At 44.6% G+C, this 22,607-nt stretch overlaps 1 protein-coding gene across 4 annotated transcripts in view; it reads left to right on the top strand.

Moving 5' to 3' along the window:
• The window catches only part of LOC138567454 (protein phosphatase inhibitor 2-like), a 2,745,435-nt gene that overhangs the window by 860,154 nt on the left and 1,862,674 nt on the right, over positions 1-22,607 (top strand). The window lies entirely within an intron of this gene.

The raw sequence follows: 22,607 nt of genomic DNA, 5'->3' as shown, positions 1-22,607 counted from the left end.
GTGTGGCAGCCCCGTATACTGGTCCAGGGTTAGCGCAGCCCTTTGCGCTGGATTGGGGATTTTGATGGCTTTTCCTTGCGCGAGGGCGTTTTTGAGGGCGTAACTGGCGCTGCTGCAGGGTCACTGCGTCAATGTGCGCCACAGCTGGTTTTGGTAGCTAAAATCCATGAATACGCTGTGCGGGGAAATGGATTTTAGTGCACGCGGCTGGCTCAGAGATTCGCACGCGCACACTGTGCGCCAGCCGCGTACGCCACTTTTGTGCGAAATTCTATGAATTACCCTGTAAATCTACAAACTTTCTGGTAGCCTACTGTATGCAATGGTGTCAAGAAATATGCCTCCTCATGTAATGTTTGCATCCAAAGCCAGCATCAAACTACTCCAGAGACTGGGAGACTATAACAACCTGCGCTTCCAATGACAAAATGGGAAATTATCACTATGGACTTTGTGGTGGACTTGCTCAATTCTCAAGGTTGCACTGCTATCGTGGTGACCATAGATGCCTTTTCCACTTCCTAGTGCTTCTGAAATGGCTGTCATATTACAAAAATAAATCTTTTGTTTACACAGACTTCCTTCCGTAATAATATCTGGCTGTGATTCTCAGTACATGTCAAGATTCTGGAGTAAGTTGTGTTCCTTCCTCAGCAAAAAGAGTGCTCTCTCATCAGAATATCATCCCCAATCGAATGGCTTGGCCGAAAGAATATATCAGACCATGCAGCAATATTTGCAATACTTTGCTATTATAGATCAAGACTATTGGGTATCCCTCTTACCTATCGCTGAATTCGCCTTTAACAATGCTGTATATACTTGAGTGCAAGCCCCTACTCTGCCTAGGACCGGGGAATTATAATCCAAACCAAAAGAGGTGTCAGGAAATTATTTCTAAAAGGAAATACATTTATCATAATTCATCAGAGTGGGTAATTTTCAAGTGCTCAAAACGTTGTAGCGATGCCTGGCAGTTTCAATCAAAGTCCTGGATGTTACATTCTTAGAAAGAACACATATGCACATTTTTTATTTTCTGCCTTGGACATTGCAAGTTATTTATTTTGCATTTGTTTTTGCAAGCTGATTTCATGCGTACATCATTTCTATAAATGTTTGGACAAACATGTGTACATTTCTTTGCATGTTAACCAAAATGTTAAAGCTATATATAAAATCTAGACATACATAAAAACACACAAATGTAATCTACATAAAGAGAAAAAGTGTTTGACAGGTATCGCAAGGGGGAACCCAAGGTTGTGTCCTAATAATGGAAACAATATGATTATATCAATTGTCTCTGTCTAACTAAACACACCATTTAACACCTAAATGCGGACACGTGGACCAAATCATGGGCTCAGGGATCTACATAAGGCTCAATTCTGATCACTAAGACTGTTTAGCCACACTCCTGTGTACATTCATTTTTCACAGGGCACTATACGTTTCAGCGGCATTGGTAGAGCTTTTCCGCCTTCCTTGGAACCAAAGAAAATGGGCGACCCTTGAGGATCAAAGGATAAAATCACAAGGTAAGATGAAATATTTAGTTTAACTAAATTATCCAAATAATGTGACTTGCGTGAGTTCCTTCACCGACAAAAATAATTCAAACACACCCTGTTGATACCTACACCAAAAGGAAGAAGGGGAAAGGACATGTAACAAAAGGTAAATCATTATTCAAGTGATGTTTCTCGAGTGAGCATGTGAGTCACCACCCATATAGTCAGGCTCACCCTCGCACCTCCAGAATGAACTTGGGGTTATGGGCAGGAGACCTTATCTCAGAACATTCATCTATTTGGATGAGGTTTCAGAAGAGCGAGTGATCTCAGGCTGGGCACAAAGAAAGGGAAACATATTGTTACACATATTCTCAGCCAGCTGTACTGTATGGAACTCACCAGTTTTTTGTGATGGTAGTGAACATGAAGCTGGACATACCTATTGTAATGGTGTGCCCAATATGTAGAGGGGGAAGGTATCTCCTCACTGGGAAGCAGGGACCTCTGTATCAGTGGGTCATGCCTCAATAGGCTCACAATAGTTTCTAAGAGAGGGAGAATAGAGAGTTTTGGAAAGCTGAGCCTAGACAAGTGTACATCAACTGAATGCTATAGATCTAGCAAGCTTGATAACAACCACCACACTGGTTGGAAATGGTGGGAGCTGACCAGACCCGTGTGGTTGGAAGCTTCCTGGCTTATGTTGTGTGAGGTGTAGATGTCTCCTAGCAGTGTGTTGAATCGTGTTGATATTGTGCTGGCGTGATAACAAGCAAAACTGTAGGAAAAGATGAAGTATTACTAAGGATCCGTGTTAACAGATCGAGTACTGGCGTTTATGGCAAGTCATTTGCGCACGTATAATGGGTTAGATACTTACCCGATGCTCTGTTTCTGGTTGCAGATCACTCAGTCATCTTCACTGCTGTGACCTTGGAAACCGCTCACATTGAGCTTGCGGGGGCTGTATATGTAGTCTCGCTAGTCTATGCCTATGCAAGATGAGACTGTCATTCAGAGAGTTGCCGGATAACACATGGGCGCCATCTTGGACTTTATGAGTATATATGTGTGGAAACATATTATGTACTGCCCCATTGAAGATTCAGAGGCTGTATGATGTATATTGCCCCTTTAGCTTGATGTTAATTTGTCATATCAGCCCCACTGTAAGGGCATTTATATATGCCAAATAGCTCAAATGTATAAAAAGGTAGTTATTTTTTGCTTGATGTGTCGGGGGAAGTTAAAGGGACCCCCTAATAAAAAGACTTATAAAGTTGGAACTGTTATATTAGCACTCCTGCTTAGTACGGGCCCTTCTGCCTGTGTAACCTCATGGAACATAGTGAGACACCAGAATAATTAGTCATCTGAAAAGTGGACTATGGTGTCAAGAGGTGGGACACAAAGGGCTGGGCGTGCATGTGGCTGTCACCATGTGTCTTCTCAGCCATGTATTAGATGGAACAGGGGTGTGTCATGTAAGTGATGCAGGTATGACAGGCACCCATAGTAACAACTATGGATGAGGACATCCCAAGTGAGTCCTGGTAATGTTAACAATATTTTGGCATTTCCTTGTTTAGTCCTGTTTCAGGAGTATTGAGGCAGTGTATCCACTGGGCCTCTTTGTTCAGGAGAATTCTTTTAGGATTTATCATGTGTTTCGCAATGTTGAGAACCCACCAAATCGGGTCCTCCGCTGAGTGCTGATGTTTCAAGAAGTGGGACACAAGAGGGGAAGATATGTTTTTACACTGGATCCTTGAACAATGTTCATTGATCCAGATATGTATTGCTCTCGTGGTCTGCCCTACATACCAGAGTCCACAAGGACACTGTATGCAGTAGACTACATTTGGTGTTTTGCAGTTGTAAAGAAATCTGAGTTCCCACGCCCTGCCCTTGATCTTAAAGAATTGTATCTTTCTAGTTCATCTACATGTTTTGCAGTTGCCACAGGGGAAATGCCGATTTAGTGGGCGTAGTTCCCAGTTCGAGGTGGTGGCCCATACCTGATGAGGTCATGAGTGAACCAAATTGTCCTTCAGATTCTGCACACGCTTAAATGCAAAGAGGAGTAGCGGTGTGTTGGGCATACATGTGTCCACCATCAGTCAGTATTTCCCTATAATTAATTTAATATGATAGGAATTGGTGTTGTATGTAGTACCACAGGGTAACCTGTCTTCTGTGCCACTTCTGTCCGTAGGTTCCAACACAGTTTCCCTCTGTACAAACCTAGCCCTCTTCAATGAATGGGATACAAATTCCCTTGGGTATCCCCTCTCTTTAGGATTGGTGCTGAAGTTGCTGGCATGTTCATAGTAATCCTCGAGTGAGGTACAGTTGCGTCTGAGACACTGACCAAACGTAGGTTCTCTTTAAGGGACCTAGGATGGAAACTGGAGAAATGTAGTGTGATATTTCTATCCGTTGTTTTTTTGTACACCGAGCAATTCAGATGACCTGCCTCATGTTAATGATAAAGTCCAAGAAGTATATTTGATGCGGGTCAAAATCCATAGTGAATTTGATTGTAGGATGGTATCCATTAAGGTAGTTGAAAAAAATGTGAAGTGATTCCTGATTGCCTGTCCAGATAAAGATTATGTAATTTATGTATCAGAGCCAATTTGTTATCTGGGGCCTTAAGGGATTATTGTCAAAGAGGACAAATTCTTGTTCGAACGTTGCCATGAATAATATTCCAAGACTCAGCGCAAAGGCCGTGCCCATGGCCGTCCCTCAGATTTGTAGATAAAATTGGTTGGCATATTAAAAGAAATTCTTTCTCAGTGCTCTGCTCATCAGGTCTATATTACATTCTCCAGATACTGTGAAGGCCTCATGAAGCAAGACACAGACCACAGACTTAAAAGTTTTTTTTTAACTTTATTTATTTGCACACGGTTGCAGTATTACAAGTCAGACATTGTCAAGAATATTTTTCTGGTACAGGCAATTGCTTACATATAGGAAACAGAACAGTACATCATGGCTCTGACATATTACTTTCCTCATTCATACTTTGACACTCTAGATATTGCCGGAATCTGCCCCAAATATCTTGTGGGCGACTTGCCGGCAGTAGTAAGCCTGCATACACTTCTTCCTTATCATTAGCCCAGATCATATTGTGAAACCAGTTGTCATATGTAGGAGCCCCCTTCCATTTCCAGCGCATCGAAATAGCTATTTTCGTCAATACAAGACAAAGATGAACCAATTTCGCGTTTCGTGGGGTTCAGCCTACCCAAATACCCCAATAAACATGTCAAGGGCTTACATGACATAGGCTGGCCCACAATCTCATCCAGAGCATTACAAATAGCATTCCAGTACCTCAACAACACCTGACATGTCAACATGTGTGTCCTATCACCTGCCATAGCCTCACACCTGGGGCACCTCCCTTCCAAAGTGAATAAGCCTGTGCCTAGAGTTTAGTGATATTTGCTTCGTTGATCTCCATATTTGCATCCAGCAAGTGTCTGTGAAAGTGATATCCAGGTCTCTCTCCCATTTACCCCTAATATCCCTTGTTTGCACCCGCCAAGACGTCTGCACGAGTTTGTACAGCGTTGAGACTGACCTTTTCCCGGCGTCTAGGGTCAGTACGTAGCTGAGACATGGATGTTATGCAGGCTCTTGTGGGAATTCAGGCCACACAGAGGCTAAGGCCGAACAAAGGGAATTCCGGCCACACAGAGGCTACGGCCGAATGAATCAGACAGTGTTGTAGTCTGCGGACCAGTGTATCCACCATGTGTTCCTTGACCTGATCCCATGAAACAAATGTCCGTTCCCGAAACATGTCACCCAGGTGCAATATGCCAGCCTTTTTCCAGTGTGTTGCCAGCGGCTTATCCTCTGTTGGGCTCAGAAAAGGTGCACCTCAAATCGGTATGGCTCGGTTATATACCACTATGTTCTTAGGGCACTTAATTGGCCTTTTCTAAGCCTCTGTGTGGCCTTGACTGGGTCTAAGTGATGAGTATGCTGGCATGCCTCCCCTGCAAGAATGTGTATCAATGATGTTGGGGCACCCCCTGTCTTTGCAACGCAGTATGTGATGCATGTGGTCCTTCCTCCATCCAATATATTGCATAGTATGCTTGGGCAGCCAAGTAATACAACTCAAAGGCCTCCGAGCTCATACAGTAATGTGAGTCGCTGCCAGTTGACCCGAATATGTCCCATCCAATCAAATGAAGAGCATGCACAAGCAACTCTAGTAAAAAGGACCTGCCAGGCCATAGCGGGATGTTGCTAAATAAATTAAAAAGCTTGGGTAGGATGGTCATCATTATTAGTGCGACCCGTCCCATCAGTGAGATGGGGAGCTGATTCCACCGTTCCGTTATGCACGCTGCGTGCTATTGAGTGTTCGCCACACATCTCTCATCCCTAAGTACTCTGTGCATATGTATGGTGCGCGCAGCATTTGTCAACAATCTGGGCGCTGATGAGGTGCAATCAATGTTTATGTCTAGCATAGTGTTCAAATCACCTTCACAAATAATTGACGTGGTGGGGTACCTGGCGCATTTCTGGAACAGAGTGTCATAAAATTCAGAATCATCCACATTAGGTCCGTACACATTCATCAGAGGAACCTCCAAACGTCCCAATCTCCCATGAACGACCACATACCTGCCGCATTCATCTTGTTCTGTTGCAAGGTGGACAAATGGTAGTGACCGGTGCACCAAAACCATAACCCCCCGCGCTCTGGTGGAGTAGGACGTATAATAGTGTTGGTCTCTCCACCCCGGGACAACCTGTTGTGCTTGGTGATCTATCAGATGGGTATCTTGCAAGAATAAAAGCTTGACCCCTAGTCTATTGACACAAGAAGTTAACTTCCAGATCTTCATTGGAATCCCTAGACCGTGCACATTCCAGCTTAACATTTTCACTGCACCTGAGTCACTCCCTGTCATCGTTCCTGAAGTATATGAAGCCGTTCCCCCTTGTTAAACAGCCCATCGTAACCAGTCAATATTGTACTGCACACACCTTGTGCAATTTTCTAAAAACCTTACAACCCAACTCCCCCCAAACCAACCTCCCCTCCCTCATAGTACCCCAAACTTTGACTATGCTCGTTCCAACCCCTCTGCCCACCCCATCCTACCCTCCCCAACTGGTACGTGCACTCGCATTGGGGGCGACTGTTACCACAGCAAATGTATTTGGACGTGTCCACAATATCTTCTTGACTCATAACTTGGAGAATAAACAAAACAGACCTTGCCATCAACTCATCCGTACTGCATAATCATGGGTGAGAAATTGAGAAATTCTACTGCAGCCCTATATCATTTGCCCCTGACTCTCGCCTTGCAGGGAGTGGAATGTTAACCTCTCCCAATGATGTGGCTTCCTCAGGAAGGGGGGTATAGCATAGCATATGGTATTCCTCGATCCCTGAGGAGCTTTTTTACGCTGACAAATGTATGTCTTTCTTGCTTTACCGCCAGAGTATAGTCTGGAAAAATGCGGACCACACTAGATCCCATCCTCAGCTCCTGCTTCTCGCGCTCAGCCTTCAGTACTAGATCTTTGTCCCTATAGTTCATTAGGTGTGCAAATATAGACCCAGGATACCCCCCTGGCCCTGGTTTCACCATTAACGCTCTATGCACGTATTTCACTACAAACAGAGGGGACCAACCAGGATTGGCCAGCAGTTCTTTCAGTAGCTTCTCAACTGCAGTCTCCATTGCACCCTTCAAGGCATCTCCATTGCACACCTATAATGTGGACGTTATTTCGCCTCAACCTTGCCTCCAAATCCTCACATTTTGTCTTGATGCTGCCCATATCTTTTTAGCTAGGGACGTCACGGACCTGTAGTGCTGTTATGGTATCTTGCGCAGTGCTAATCCGTGTTTCGGTTTCCGTGGTACGGTGAGTCGCCTTTTCAAGTTGAGTGCGAATATTAGTGACGAGGGTATTACCGTCAAGTTTGTTGTTGATAGTGGTGAATCCCTGTTGCATCATTGCCATAACACCTTGGAGGTCGATGGGTGGTAAGGGCAGTGCTCCCTCCACTTGCACTTGGTTACTTGCGCCTTCACCCGCTATTTCCGCACGCTTCGGGGTAGGTTTCGTAAACTTGTCCATGGATCCTCTTTTTTTCTGTCCAGCCCCTTTAGGCATGATGCATCACTATTTGCCCGCTCACCCGGCACCCCGTGTAATAATTGTCTGGACCTCAGTAATGGCGCATCATCAAGCACACCCAACCTTTGCCTGAATTTCAATCTGGAAGAATTTATTAATCAGTACTTCAGAAAACTACACAGCAAAATGTCAGTACAGTAACTGAACAATGCCCCAGTTGTGTTAAAAATGCGTGGTCCGTCGGCCAGATCACTAATTATTCATTATGTCCCCAGCCCGCGAGGCCTGGGTTGCAGAAGCACTCAGCGCCACAACCCTTACATTCCAGCCTTCATGGTATGGGTGAAGCCGTAAACAGAAGAAGGACGAAAAAAGAAGAAAAAAAAGAAAAAAAGGGCGGGGTCAGTCAATCAGACCTGCGACTCAAATCTCTACAGGGCCGCACTCTTAATGCCACCACTGTGGTCAATGAATAGGAGATCAGTGTACGCTGTCACACGTAGCAGTAGCAATGTGGTGGGTATGTGTTCCTGCACGTGTTTCAAGCTATGCGTTCTATGGGCAGTTTATAGTTTGAAACAGCTGGTGAGGGGTCGGCACCCAAAAGGCTCTGTATCCCGCATATGTTCACCGCCACAGTAGTCCGGGGTACCACTCCTCAGCCTCCTCCCAGCCTGAGCAGAGCTCACCTTGATCTGTCGCGCGGAGCTCCAGTCTGCAGCAGGAGTCCACTGCTGCCGTCTGCCACAGGGGGTTCCATCCTCAGGATGGGTCGGCTAATCACTTTCCCTTTGCCACTTTCACATACAGCTAACCCGCAGCTCTCCCCTCACCAGGCCGCAGACGCGGGCTTCCACTCCTCTTGCCACAGAGCCAGGATAGTAGAAGGCCTAACTTGCACTATGGTAAGGTAGGATTTCCCTACCTGAATGAAGCCAAGGAAAGTCTGAGTCAGAGTTCCACTTAAGTCTGTCTATGTCCAAATCCTAAACTTGCCCTCACAACTAAAGCTAAAAAATGTGTAAGGATGTCAATAATAAAAGAAATAGGGCCTCATGACGACCCTTGCGGTCCGGAAATAACGGTGGCGGTAAACCCGCCGCCACCGTTGTTTCCGGACCGCCTGATCCCGACCCCTGCAGGCGGGAGGTGATGTTCCCGCCAGGTCTGACCTGGTGGGTTTAACACCGCCCGCCTGCAGGCGGACGAGGAAACACCGGCAGCATTACAAGATGCTGCCGGTGTTTCCATGATCCCGATTCCCATTGAGTCCCATAGGACTCAATGGGAATGGGGATTTACACCATTCCGCCTCCGTGATTCCCGGAAAGCCGGGGTTGTGATGCCCCGGTAATTCCGGGAATCACGGAGGCGGAATGGTAATACGAGTCCGGCGTTAACCAGGCGGTTTTACCGCCTCGGTTAACGCCGGACTCGTAATGAGGCCCATAGTGTTCAACTCAAAGTTCTGAGCTTCTTCCAGCTCATAGCTCTATTTCAGCTCCCGTTCCCTAAGTGTAAGATAGGTCCACAAAAGTTTAAAAATTACCTTTCTCAAGTTCAAGGTGATACAGACCCAAACAATCCTCAGTGTTCCCTTCCCCAAGTTCAAACACAAAAATGCGTTGAGTCTCCATTCTCAAGACAACATGTGTAGTTCCTCAAGTCTCAGGGTTCCCTACCCCAAGACTTTAACTTTACCACCACAATGTCCTTGGTTTTTAGCATTCAGGGCTCACTGCTCGAGGCGCAGTTGTCAGACCAAACGGTCCACCCATCACAGGTCGTGCAACCATGATCCCTGGGCTCTTCAGCCCACATAGGTGCTTTGATTCTGGCTCCTGTGCACCAAATCACCTTCACTCAGTTACTCTTTATCAGCCTCAAGGCTTTATGTGCTGATTTACACTGCTCTGGCTTCTCTTTGTAAGCCTCATGGCTCTGCCATTACGTGTGACACCCCTCTTTCCAGTCTTTGCATTCACTGATAAAAGTTCACCCTGAGGGTATTTTATTTGCACCCCGCTTTCTTATGACTCTCTCACACTTGTGCCCTTTTCCACAATTTGTTTTTGTATGGGCACCTTGGCTGTTCTCTTTATTTGCTTGGCACATAAAGTTTTATTCCACTCCGCATTTAATTTGCTTAACTTCAGGGTTTCATCTCATTTTGGCGTTTAATATGCATTCATTCCGTTTATTTTGTCAAGTTTCCATTCAGTTTGGTATTTAATATGCCTTGTGTTTTGCTTAATTTTAAGGTCCTATCCAGTTCGGTATTGAATAAACATTTGTTTTGCTTAAGTTTAATTTTCCAACAACCAGAGACTTTCGAAAACGTTCTCTCTGAGACATGTGATCACTCCGATACAAAGTATTCCTTCTCAAACTTCAACAATGGAAATGTTCCTGCTCATGCACTCACATATCAAGTTTTACTGGATTTCCCATCTGTCAGAAACTCACCAGTCCCATCAATAACTTTCACAGCAACGCTGAGAACACAGACTTCTGCTTCTGATGTTAGGGGTCCAACCTCTGCCCCTCGGACTCTCATGGGTCTGCCCATCAACACAGGAGAACAAGCAATTTTGTTGAAAGGGACGGCCTATCCACACAGCTCCCTTCTCTGCCTTAAGTCTGCCCCAAGGAGCCCCAGCTCCAACGCCAACTTTGTGAGACCACCACTCTCTGGAGTCCCCCAGCTTCTCAGCGTTCTGCAAACGGGGCACCGACTCACAGCAGTTCCCTCTAAAGGCTTGCCGCCTTTCAAACCAGGTCCCCTGCTGGTCTCCCCCACACAGGCCTTCCTGTTGCTCCCCGTGATGTTTTCTGCCTCTCATTTTAGGTTGCATTTGTGTTTTCTTTATTGAGCTTGCCTGACTATGATTAAGGGGACATGCCTGACCTTCACAACACTTTGCAGGCATCTCGTCTCAGTACTGTCAAGTGTCACATGGTGGGAAATGACTTACAATAGCCCATAAACGTCTCGGGAAGGTTAGGTTGGTCGCCAATAGGGAAAGGGGGATACCAAGTCTTGCCTGTGTGCACTCCACTCCCAATCACCAAGGACCCTCCACCCAGATGATCCTCCCTCGCTTCTCCACCCCTAGGGTTGGGATCCAAGAGCCATGGCCTTTCACTGGCCACCTGAGAAGAGGATCCAGGGGGTTTAGGAGTGAGAATACCCTCAGGTTTCTCACAGTAACCTTTGTTGCGTGGCCCCATGGACTAGATGTTCCCGGATTGTCACAATCGCAATAACTATTAGTATAGAGCGATTTAATGTCCATTGTGACCAGAAGGCTACATTTGGGATCAAACACTAATCCCTCAAAGAGTTTTACAGTGGCCATTGTCACTTTGATGTACGTTGGGGTATCTTTACTGATCAGTTGCAGAAAATATCCACAAATGTACACAAATTGGAACCACACCCCGACACAATGGGTCTACCTGGGGGTGTGACTGAGTCCTTATGCATTTTTTGGAGGGCATAGAATGTTGGGGTTCTTTGCTTCAAATGGTTTAGGAAATCAAATTCCTCTTTCGTAATCCATCCCCTGTCCACCCCAAATTGTGTTATTTCTAGTATTTGTTGTTTTATTTCGGTCGAGGGATCCCGCCTGAGGGTCTGGTAGCTCTCCTCATCTTCCAATAATTCTAATGCCATTTTGTTACATTGGGCATTGTTAAAGGCTAGTACACCGTCTCCCTTATGTGCGGTTTTGATGGTCACTCTTTGGTCTACCATGAGTGTCTGGAGGGCCTCTCTCTCAATATTAGATCGTGGCTCACATGTTTTTGCGTGCATACTCCTTTTAGATCACCAGAGACACAATTCTCAAACAATATTCATTCCTTCGGAACTTGGTTGTCCTGTGGGGTGAAGCTTGATGGTATCCAGAGGCTAGTATCATCCCTTTCCTTCCTTGGTTCTTGTTCTTGGAAAACAAATTTGAACCTTAGCTTTCCAAAGTGAACCAATCAGTTTAGTTTGTAAGAACAGATGATACCTCTTTGGCTAGGACTTCTATTTGAGCTGGCATCAGGGTTATGCCTGAAAAATCGAACACCTGTATTTCCCTGCTTTGGTCATTCTCCAGTGGGGTCACGTGCCCCAAATGTATTGTTTGTACGTCCTCCTGCGGGACTTCTGTCGTCTCCTGCCTCACCACAGGGGAAGGTCTGGGATGGAAGCATCCCTGGTCCGCCTTAAGGGAAACCTCTGCCTAAAAAGACCTCTTGTCTGCTGATATTGCTCCTAGCTGCAATCATAAGGGTCCTCCCCGGTTTAGCCACTAACCGTGTCGGAGAAGGTGACCCATCTCCGTGGGCCACTCCTGTTATTAGTAATGTATAAGGGTAGATCTTTTCAGCGTTAAATTCCTGGATGCCCCTATTACGTTTTTGTTTTCTTTTCTCGTGAGTGTAGTACCTTTACAATCATCAAATTGACTCACTATATCTCTGAGTTTTTCCTTAGTGTTTTGTAATAGCTGCCTTATTGCGGAACCTTAGTTCCGCAATAACGTGCTTAGTATGGGCCAAATAGAAGGGCCCGTACTAAGCACAAGTGCTAATATAACATTTCATAAGCCTTTTTATTAGAACAACCCTTTAATTTCCCCCAGACACATTAAGCCAAAAATAACTACCTTTTTATACATTTTAGATATTTGGCATATATAAGCATTGGGGTTTATATGACAAATTAACATCAAGCTAAAGGGACAATATACATCATACCGCCTCTCCGAGTCTTCAATGGGGCACTACATGGTAGGTTTACACTCATACATACTAATACAGTCCAAGATGGCGGCCATTGGTACCCAGCAACGCTATGAGTGACAGTCTCATCTTGCAGAGGCATAGACTAGCAGGACTACATATACAGCCCCCGCGAGTGCAATGCGAGCGGTTTCCAAGGTAACCGCAGCAAAGACAACCCAACGATCGGTGTGAAACAGAGAATTGGGTAAGTATATCGCCCATTAAGCACCTGCGAATGACCTGCCATAAACGGCAGTACTCCATCTGTTAACACAGATCCTTCATATTTTCCTACAGTTTTGCTTGTTATCAGGCCAGCAGATTACAATATCAACACGATTCAACACATTGTTAGGAGACACCCACGCCTCACACAATATAAGCCAGGAAGCTCCCAACCTCACGGGTTGGGTTAGCTTCCATCATTTCCAACCGGTAAGGTGGCTGTTACTATTATCAAGTTTGATATATCTATAGCATTCAGTTGATGTACATTCGTCTAGCCTCTGCTTTCCCAAACTCTCTATTCTCCCTCTCTTACAAATAATTGTGAGCCTATTTAGGCATTACCCAATGGGACCTCGGACTATTACAGAGGTCCCCGCTTCACAGTGAGGGCAGCCCTTCCCCCTTAATGGGGACACCATTAAAATAGGTATGCCCAGCTCCATGTCTACTACTATCACAAAAGGCTGTTGTTCTTTACGGTACAGGTGGCCAGGAATATGTGCAACAAAATGTTTCCCTTTGTTGGTGCCCAGCCTGGGACCACTCGCTCTTCTGAAACCTCCTCCAGATACATGAAAGGAAAGTTCTGAGGGACGGTGTCCTGCCCATAACCCCAAGTTCATTCTGGAGGTGCTTGCCCTTCTCGAGCGGAGGGTGAGTCCGACTATATAGGTGGTGACTCACATGCTCACTAGAGAAACTTCTCACTTGAATAAGGATTTTACTTTGGTTACATGTCCTTTCCACTTCTTCCTTTTTGTGTAGGTGTCAATAGGGTGTTTGAATTATTATTTGTAGGTGAAGGAACTCACGCAAGTCACATTTGGATAGTTTAGTTAAGTTAAATATTCCTTCTTACCTTGTGATTTTATCCTTTGCTCCTCAGGAGTTGCCCATTCTCTTTGGTCCTGAGGAAGGCGGAACAGCTCTACCAATGCTCCCGAAACGTGTAGCCACCATGAAACATTATTGGACACAGGAGTGTGGCTGTGCAGTCTTGGTGATCAGAACTCCTCATACCTCCATGGAAATTCACTTCACAACACAGATAATCCTGCGGTCACTGAATCTGTTGTGTTGGTTCTATTATGTTGGTTCTCTTCTTCCTTTTGTCCTCCTGCTTCCTGCTCCCAGTCTTCCCAATTCCGTTTTCCCTGGACACGCTGGATTCTCCTACTCAGCTTGAAATGGATTGCCTACAGTATTTCCATCTTGTAACTCTGGTCATCCCACAGCAACATCGCTGGAGAGAGTTATTTGCTACCTGCCCTTTCCCTCTGGACCTTTGAGGTTGGAACTATCCTAGGGAGGAGTGTTCACCCTCCTACATCTCCATTGTCCCCACTTCAAAGTTTGACCTTTGATACCTCTTAGGTGGTAAGTGGGATTCATATTCAAATTCACAATACTCAACCACTATCAATTGTGATACCTGGAAAAAGACTGTCTGAGAAAAACTGAGGAAAATGTTGGCTTTGGGAGTTATGATAAGGTCTTTCAGTGAGTGGTATTTGCTAATTGTATTGGTACCAGAACCGGAGAAAAGCTGTTGTTTTTGCATCGATTTCTGAAGATTAAATGAAATATTAAAGTTTGATGCCTAACCCAATGCTCGCATAGATGAACTTGGAGATGAAAAGTTAATTTCAATGTTGGTCCACACCAAGTGGTATTGGAAGGTTCCCCTTGATTAAGCTCCCAAGTGGAAGACTGTTTTCTGAACACTGGAAGGATTCTTCTAATTTACAATTCCTACGATTAGGCCTCCAAGGATCTCTCGCTACATTCCAACTTTTAATGGGCTGAATCCTCGCCCACTTTGGGCCCTTTGTTGTGGCCTACCTAGATGACATTGTTGTATACAGCAGGTCTTGTGGGTTCATGTGAGACACCTGCCTGCTGTCTACAATCAATTGAGGAAGGGCCACTTAACAGCCACCTCAGAAAATGCCATATGAAATATCTCGGGTTGCCGGTTGGGAATTGCCTTGTGCTGTCTCACCACAGTAATCTGGATGCCATTCAGGGTGCTTCACAACCCTAAAACCAGAAGGGACAGCTGGGATTTTCTGTGGCTGGTGGCATACTACCGATGGTTCTTCCCCAACGTCTCATAAATAGCAACACCAATGATGGACATAATTAAAAAGGTCCATGCCAACCTTGTATACTGAGACCAAGAAGCACAAATTACATTTTCATTTTTTGAAATTTATTTTATTAAACTTATGGCATTAGGAACGAGTTGCAATGATACAAACGTTTCCAAGAACCGATTTTTCCCTAGATCTTCCACCCTCTACCACCCCACCCACTCCCATCCCATCAAACTTTGCACAACATAGGCCTTTGGCATTAATCATGATAACATTGGTCACAACATTGTGGCCGGTATTCCGGTCATGCAAGATGCATCGTCTCATCAGCTCACGGGGCATCCATTGCATTTTATTGTGTTTTAGCTAGGTGGCCTGCGCTCCCCTCCGGACCCTCAGCATGTGTCCCATGCTCTCTGCCGGGGAGGCGGTGCGGTCCCCGCCATTGTGTAAACTGACTTTTTATGGGTCACTATTACCCCAGCAGAATCAAAATTCCCCAGTCCGCATGCAAGGAGGATAGCTTTTCATTTACCATTGCGGTCATTTTTTCCAATACGAAGATGTCCCGGAGTTTGCAGGACCATTCCTCCTTGGTGGGGCACACTGCGCTCTTCCACCTTTGTGTTATGGCCACTCTGGCTCCTCTAAGCATCGCCTCACAAATTTGTGGGAGCCTACTTCCATCTCTGGGGGCCTCCGGTACTCACAGCAACATTTGTAGCGGGTCAAGGGTAAGCGCTATGCCTGATAGCTCTTTCATCCAACTAAGGACTTCCGAACAGTATACTTGAATCCTGGGGCATGACCACCGTATGTGATATATTGTGCTTCGCTCTCCACACTCCCTGGCGCAAAGGGGGAGATCCCGGCATACATTTTAGAATATTTCTGAGGGGCTAAGTGCCAGCCATGCAACATTTTGAAGTTATGCTCCATTGTCACCGTAAACAGGTTCCCATGGAACATGAAGCGGTAGCCCTGGTCCCAAGTTTCAGACGGTATTTCCCTCCTGGTCTCTGCCTCCCACACATGTTTGAAATGTTGTCTTCCCTCCAGGCATGCTGTGATCAGAATTCTGTACAGTTGATTCACTGAGAACTCGCTCAAAGGGGTCAGTGGGCGAGATAGGTTAGGGAGGAGTTTCAGATCTGTACAAACGCCCTTCAACCTTAGGTATTCAAACATTGTTACCTCCTCCTCCCCCAGTGCCTCCCTCAGCATTTCAATATTTTTAAACCGTCCCTCTGGGAAGAAGTGGCCCGCCCTCTGCAGCCCCCTGTACGACCACTTTTGTGCATTCTTGAAACCCTTTTTCCCCAGCTCTGTTGGGGGGCCCCATAGTGAGCTCAGGGGGGATGGCCAGAAGGATAGGATCCCATTTTGCCCTTTATTCTTCCACAGTGTCCATATAACGCCTAGCACCGGGGGTACCTTGAGGCACGCTGGAACCGACTTAGTCGGAGCCCACAACAGGGCCCTAAGTTTGCCTTGGGGAGCACACATGTCCTCGACGTAGGTCCAGAATGTGCCCATCTCGTCCCTTGTGTGCTCCAGTAGAATAGGGAGTTGGGCCGCCTTATAATAGAGATAGAAGTCCAGAAGGGGCGAAGCCTCTGAAGTCTCTGGGGAGGGTTAGTGTGGTTCTTTTGATTCTGGGCCTCTCTCCCTGCCAAATGAAGTGAGAGATCCTGGAGTTGAGTCTCTCAAAAAAGATGCCTGGGACGTGGGTGGGGAGGGCTGTGAAGAGATATAGTAGTCGCAGGAGGACCGTCATTTTATTAGCGGTCAGCATGCCGTACCAGGAAAGGGTCAGGGGTGCCCAACATGAGAGGTCAGCTCATATTTTAGCCATGGCAGGGTTGAAGTTGGCTTCCACCAATCGATTCAGGTCAATGGGGATACAAATCCCCAGATATGCTATTTCCTTGTCTTCCAGCCTCATTCCCCGTAGAGTTTGCTGTGCTATCCTTGGGGTGCGAGTCGGCTGAAGCGACAGCAGTCTGGATTTTGAGTTATTGATTTTTAGGCCCGAGAATTCCCCAAAGGTGTTAAATAAGTCGAGTAGTTTGGGGAGGGATTGACACACATACGTCAGATAGCATAGCATGTCATCTGCAAACAGTCACAGCTTGAACTCAGTCTCTCCCCACCCAATCTCCTTAATCTCAGCATTATTCATGAGTGCTACTGCCAGGGATTCAATGGAGAGTGCGTAGAGGAGCGGGGAGAAGGCGCAGCCCTGTCTGGTTCCCCTGGTCAGAATAAGCATATGAGATATGACACCATTTACTAGCACCCTCGTTGATGGCTCTGTGTAAAGTGCGGAGATCCATTTGCGGAAATTCGCACCCACCTTCACCATATACCCCCACTCCACCGTATCAAAGGCTTTTTCTGAATCTGTTCTTGTGCCAGGTGTATTAAAGCTATAGTTTTGCTTATGCTATCTGCGCCCTGACAACCCACAATAAAGCCAACCTGGTCTCCATTTCCATTTACCAGGGGATGCATCAGCATTTCCTACCTGATACTCAGTGATTTAGCAAATATTTTGACATCTGTGTTCAGTAGCGAGATGGGTCTGTATGATTTGCACTGCGCTAGATTCCTACCTTCTTTCGGGAGCAAGACTATCGGTGCCTTGAGTAGTGAGTTCGGGGTAACCCCGGTTTCCTGCACCTGGTTGAATAATCTCACTAGGAAGGGCGCTAGAATCGAACAGAACATTTTGAAGAACTGGACCACGAAGCCGTCTTCACCTGGGGATGTGCCCGACTTAATTTTCCCTATAGTAATACTAATTTCCTCCGCTGAGAATGGGGCCTCGAGCACATTTGCCTGTTCTGGGGAGATGCCTGGTATTGGAATGGAGTTAAGAAACTCATCTATCTTTGCCCCCCCTTGTAGTCTGCTGCATAAAGGTTTGCATAGTATTTACAGAATTCTTCTGCTATTTGCTGGTCATTATTTAGCCTTTTGGAGTCTGTCTGACTGTCTTGGAGTTTCCTGCAGCTTCCAGGCCAGTATTTTGTCCGCACGGCCCCCTTTCTCCATATACTTTTGTTTAAGGAATGCTAGTTTCCTCTCTGCTTGGGACAGAAGGAGGTCCTTCAACCATGTTCTATATGCTTGCACTTTGGCCAGGTTCTCGGGGGACACTTGTGATTTTAGCTTCCCCTTGGGTTGGAGTGCCTCTATTTTACTTCTCAGGGCTTTCACTTCTTTCTGTCTCTCCCTTTTCTTTGTCGCTCTCAACCTGATGAGTTCCCCCCGTAGAGTGGCCTTGAATGCCTCCCAAACTGACATCAGCTTTACCTCCCCATTATCATTGAACCAGAAGAATTCCTTAATCGATTCCAGCAAGCCCTGGGCCACCTCTTTGTCTTGCAGTAGCAAGTTGTTGCACATCCGCCTCCCCTTTCTTTGTTCAGAGTCTCACTCTCCCAATTTGACACTGACTAGGTCGTGGTCGGACTATGGGACCGATTCAGTGGCTGTTACCATGACCTTGTGTAGTATGGCAGGGTCTAAGAGAATGTAACTGTTTACTTTCGTGGAAACAGAAAGCCCCCAAGGTAGGTATGTGCACATCAGAAAGAAAAATAGAAACTGATATATATATATGTGTGTTGCAAGCTGGCTGCAGCCATGTGGCCAGTTAGGCGGTTTTCCACTGCCGCCTATATAATAAGCATATGAAGGGAGACAGCTGACCTCACTGGCTGCGTACTACCATCCAATCATTTACTTAACGGTACCAGTAAATAATAAAGAACAGATCCTGTAGTCAGAGTAGCTATAAAAAGATCTGTATTATTATTCAGACGGATTGGCAATTATCAAAATCAACATACATATTTTTTCTGTATTTTAGTTCATACAGATTGACAGCGTCAAATTCAAAAGTACAACATCATATTATATGGATGTGAGTAGCACGTACACCACGCCTGTATTATAGTTCATACAGATTAACAGCGTCAACTTCAAAAGTTCAACAACATATTTTATGGATGTGAGTAGCACATACACCACGCCTTTTATGGATGTGAGTAGCACATACACCACGCTGACACGTGTTTCGACCGCAAAACAGGTCATCCTCAGGGTGTATGACAAGGTATTATTTTAAACAATTGAGTTCCAATTTCTAGTCTAAACCTGGTTTTTATAACAAAGTATTTCAAGAAATGATTCCCCTGTGATAAGGGTGGGGAGACAAAAGCAGGGCAGAAGGGGGAGTGGGGAGAGTGGAACACAAAGAGAGTGAAAACAGAGAAAATATTGTTAGAAATATCCCATTTTTGGTTGGTTGGTTATTATTACACATAGATTGCCAGAGTTGGCACTGTTAAATGGTACCCATCATGGTAAATAGCCCATTTTGTAATACTAGTAAATACACAATGTCTTTTACTTCGTATCTATTTGTCACACAGAGTTTAGCAAAGACTGGTTCACAGATTTAAAACCACTAATTGGCCCAAAGAGCTTGCCCTATCACGTTAGACCATATTATTAACGGGCTATTAATTCACTAGTGACAATAATGTTTGCCCTAAATCCCATTCTCATCGGTCATTATTTGGGAAAGACAAATTGGTTTAAAATTACCTATGAGTCCGAATTATTTCAGTAATAAATCTCTTGAAAGTCCCAGTTGTCAGGTATCTGTTATGTTATCCACTAAAAAATATATAAATAGGCACAGAAAGGCACATTTAATATGACATTGATAGCATAGGTGCACCATAATTCATCTGATTTATAACTTAGGAATAGTGTAAATATTATCCCGTACCTGTATGTGGAGTTAACTGTGGAAACAGTAGCAACCGCTAATACAATGCAAATAGTTCCTGGTATATTTCCCTCTATTTGTTATTTGGCCGTATTCTGCAAAGTTAAGGAAGAGAGTCAGAAAGATTCCTGCTCAGTCTTGGCCATGTTAACCGCCTACAGGTTTTCTTTAGCTGGTTCACACGCACTCACCGGCTTACATCTGGAAGAAGTCGCGCACAATGGCGAACGCCGTCAACAATGCGGCTGCATCGAAAAGAACATCAGTTACTAGGCAACAGAATGAGGGGTCCGGTCATGTGACCTGACACGTGATCCCTGTTGCTAGGCACCGGTGTAGTTTCCCGGAAGGGCTCGGGTCGGCAAAGGAGTGTTTAATTATATGTAATGACACTGTTCGTAAAGTGTTCAAGCAAAGAGTCTCTATTTAAACCCTGATTGTTTTATGCACAAGGTCATCTGGAAAATCTGATGTCTTCTTTCTAAATGTTCGGTTCAGCAAAACACAAGGGTGGTGTTGTAAAGAGAATAGAAACAACGTGATCAGTTGATAAGTGAGGATTCTCTATTGAAACATATATTATTTTGTATGCATAATCGTCTGACACATCTAATGGGAAGCTTTAGTAATGACTTGAAAATATACATATTGCCAATGATCGAATCAAGAAGTTTAGAAAGGAGCAGTAATTTTGCGGATGATTAAAGCAGTAGGTAGTCCATCTATGGCTATTAAGTACCAGTTGAATGTATTGGTGGCAGGCTAAATCTAATGTATCCGCAGTACATGAGTCATAAGAAAGTCAATAGTGACAGTTTAACTGTAAATAGCAGTAGATGCTGGCTCCGTGTAACAGAAAAATAGTTCCCCATTTATTTCCTTTTTTTCTCTGATGTTGCGGGCACTCAAGTTCTCATAACTTATGGCTAAATATCAAAATCTATGTATGTCACATTGGCTTATTAAAGGTTATACATGTAATAAATTATTGCCTGATAAGTTCAAACATTCAGAAATTTGTATTAAGTATTTATAAAAAGACATTGAGTTTGTGTTCCTGGTTTAAGCCAAGTGAAAGGCAGCGTAGTTTACAGATTAGTCTGGCTTTTTGCTGGCGTAGCATCAGCTCTCTGTCACCACCTCTCGGATGTGGTCGAATATGTTTGAGTCCAATGAATTTAATGTCTTTGGCGTTATCTAGCTGGTGATATCGTTGCCAATGAGATGCTAGTTGTAATCTGATGTCTTGGCTGTTGAGATTATGCAGATGTTCCCGAATCCGGAATTGTACCTCCCGGATTGTGCTACCAATGTACATTTTCTTACACACACACTGGATGCCATAAATAACAAATTTAGAACGACAATTCATAAAGAATGAATTGCAACTTTAAGGCCTCCATGGCAAGTAAACATTTTTGTTGGTGACAACGCATATTGGCAGAAGTTGCATGAACCACATTTGTGGAAGCCTGAGGGCTTGGAGCTTGCAGTAAGCCAATTATCCTGTCCAATTGGCTCAGGTTTGAGAAGAGAGGGACTCAAAAGGTTCTTCAGAGTAGTAGCTTTTGTGTATATGATATTCGGTTGTTCCGCAATATATGTGGACGAATTTGGGTCTAATAATAGTATGTGCCAATGTTTTTGTAATATATAGTACAAAAATGTACTGTTTTAAGAGTATTTGGTGATAAAACTGACGTTCTCAGGGTAAGTGTTCTGATCCCCTTTTGTCTTATCTTACAATAATTTGGTCCTGTTAACTGATTTCAAATATTCAGTGGTTTGCTTAATCAGTACCCTCTTTCCAGAAACTATTGCCAATTGACTTACATTCTGATTGATATGAAACATCTTGACTGCAATTTCTTTTAGATCTAAGGAATTCCCCTCTTGGTATATTTTGTGTAACACTTCGTCTGTGGTTACTGTTAGCATGGAGAATAGAGTTGACTGCAGTAGCTTTTCTATGTGCACAAGTCTGAATGGTGTTCTGCACAATGTTAATTTGTAGATCCAAAAACACAATTTCATGTGCATCCATGTGTGCTGTAAATTGGATGCCAAAGGTATTATTATTAAGGTGGAGGGTAAATGCCTCAAAGTCTTCCCTAGTTCCTTCCCAAATGGCTAGAACGTCATCAATATACCTTTTCCATGTAATAATATGATGTTTGAAAGGGTTATTATTGAAGATGTATTTGTCTTCAAAATACGCCATGAACAGATTAGTGTCAGGAAAGGAAGAAGGCGATGGATATGGCAGGGGAAATGTGCACAAAATACACAGTAAACAACCTTGAATCTAACAACGTGCATTCAATACCCAAGACTCGTGTATACCACTATATGAAAAGGAATGTAGGGTAAGCACTTAGAACCTCCTTATGACTGAAAGGAAAGTCGGCAAACTCCTTACCCACTATGCTATTACAGATACTGACAGCGCTAAGCCCACGTAGAGGGCAAGCAGGGACAGAATCTGTAAGCTGGCACTCTAGACGGTACTGAATAAAGAATTTGGAAACAGTACTCACAAGGACCGGAATGACCACATGAATGCCAGTACTCACGAAGACCGGAAAGACCACTTGGATGTCCGTATTCACGAGGACCGGAAAGACCACTCAAAAAGTCAGTACTAACCCACAACCCTGTAAATCAAACAAGAACCCAGAAGGCAGTAAAGGCAAAGAGTGAGGATAACTAAATACCTAAACCCAAGTCAAGAGGCAAGAAGGAATAGTACAGTGTGGAAAACAAAAGATAATCACACAGGAGCTAGTTACAACAGCTTCCCACACCTAATAATAAAATAGGAAATAAATGTAAAAGTGTAAAGGAAAACATGACATGGATCCCAATAGAAGGCAAGGATCAGGAGCAGTGAAAACGATATCAAAAGGGAAACCTTCCCACCCATCCAAGGTGAAAAGGCAGGAAACTAAACCTGTAAAGGAAAGATTAATGCAACAAGTCTTTCAGTAGCAAAGGACAATTTCTAGGAAACAGTGAACACAGGCAATTGGGCTACAGCAAAAGGAAAGC

This window comes from Ambystoma mexicanum, chromosome 1p, assembly GCF_040938575.1.
Source record: "Ambystoma mexicanum isolate Mex_15411 chromosome 1p, UKY_AmexF1_1, whole genome shotgun sequence".
In the NCBI taxonomy this organism is placed as follows: Eukaryota; Metazoa; Chordata; class Amphibia; order Caudata; family Ambystomatidae; genus Ambystoma; species Ambystoma mexicanum.
The sequence above is the reverse complement of the archived record's forward strand: the minus strand, read 5'-3'. Positions and strand labels throughout refer to the sequence as shown.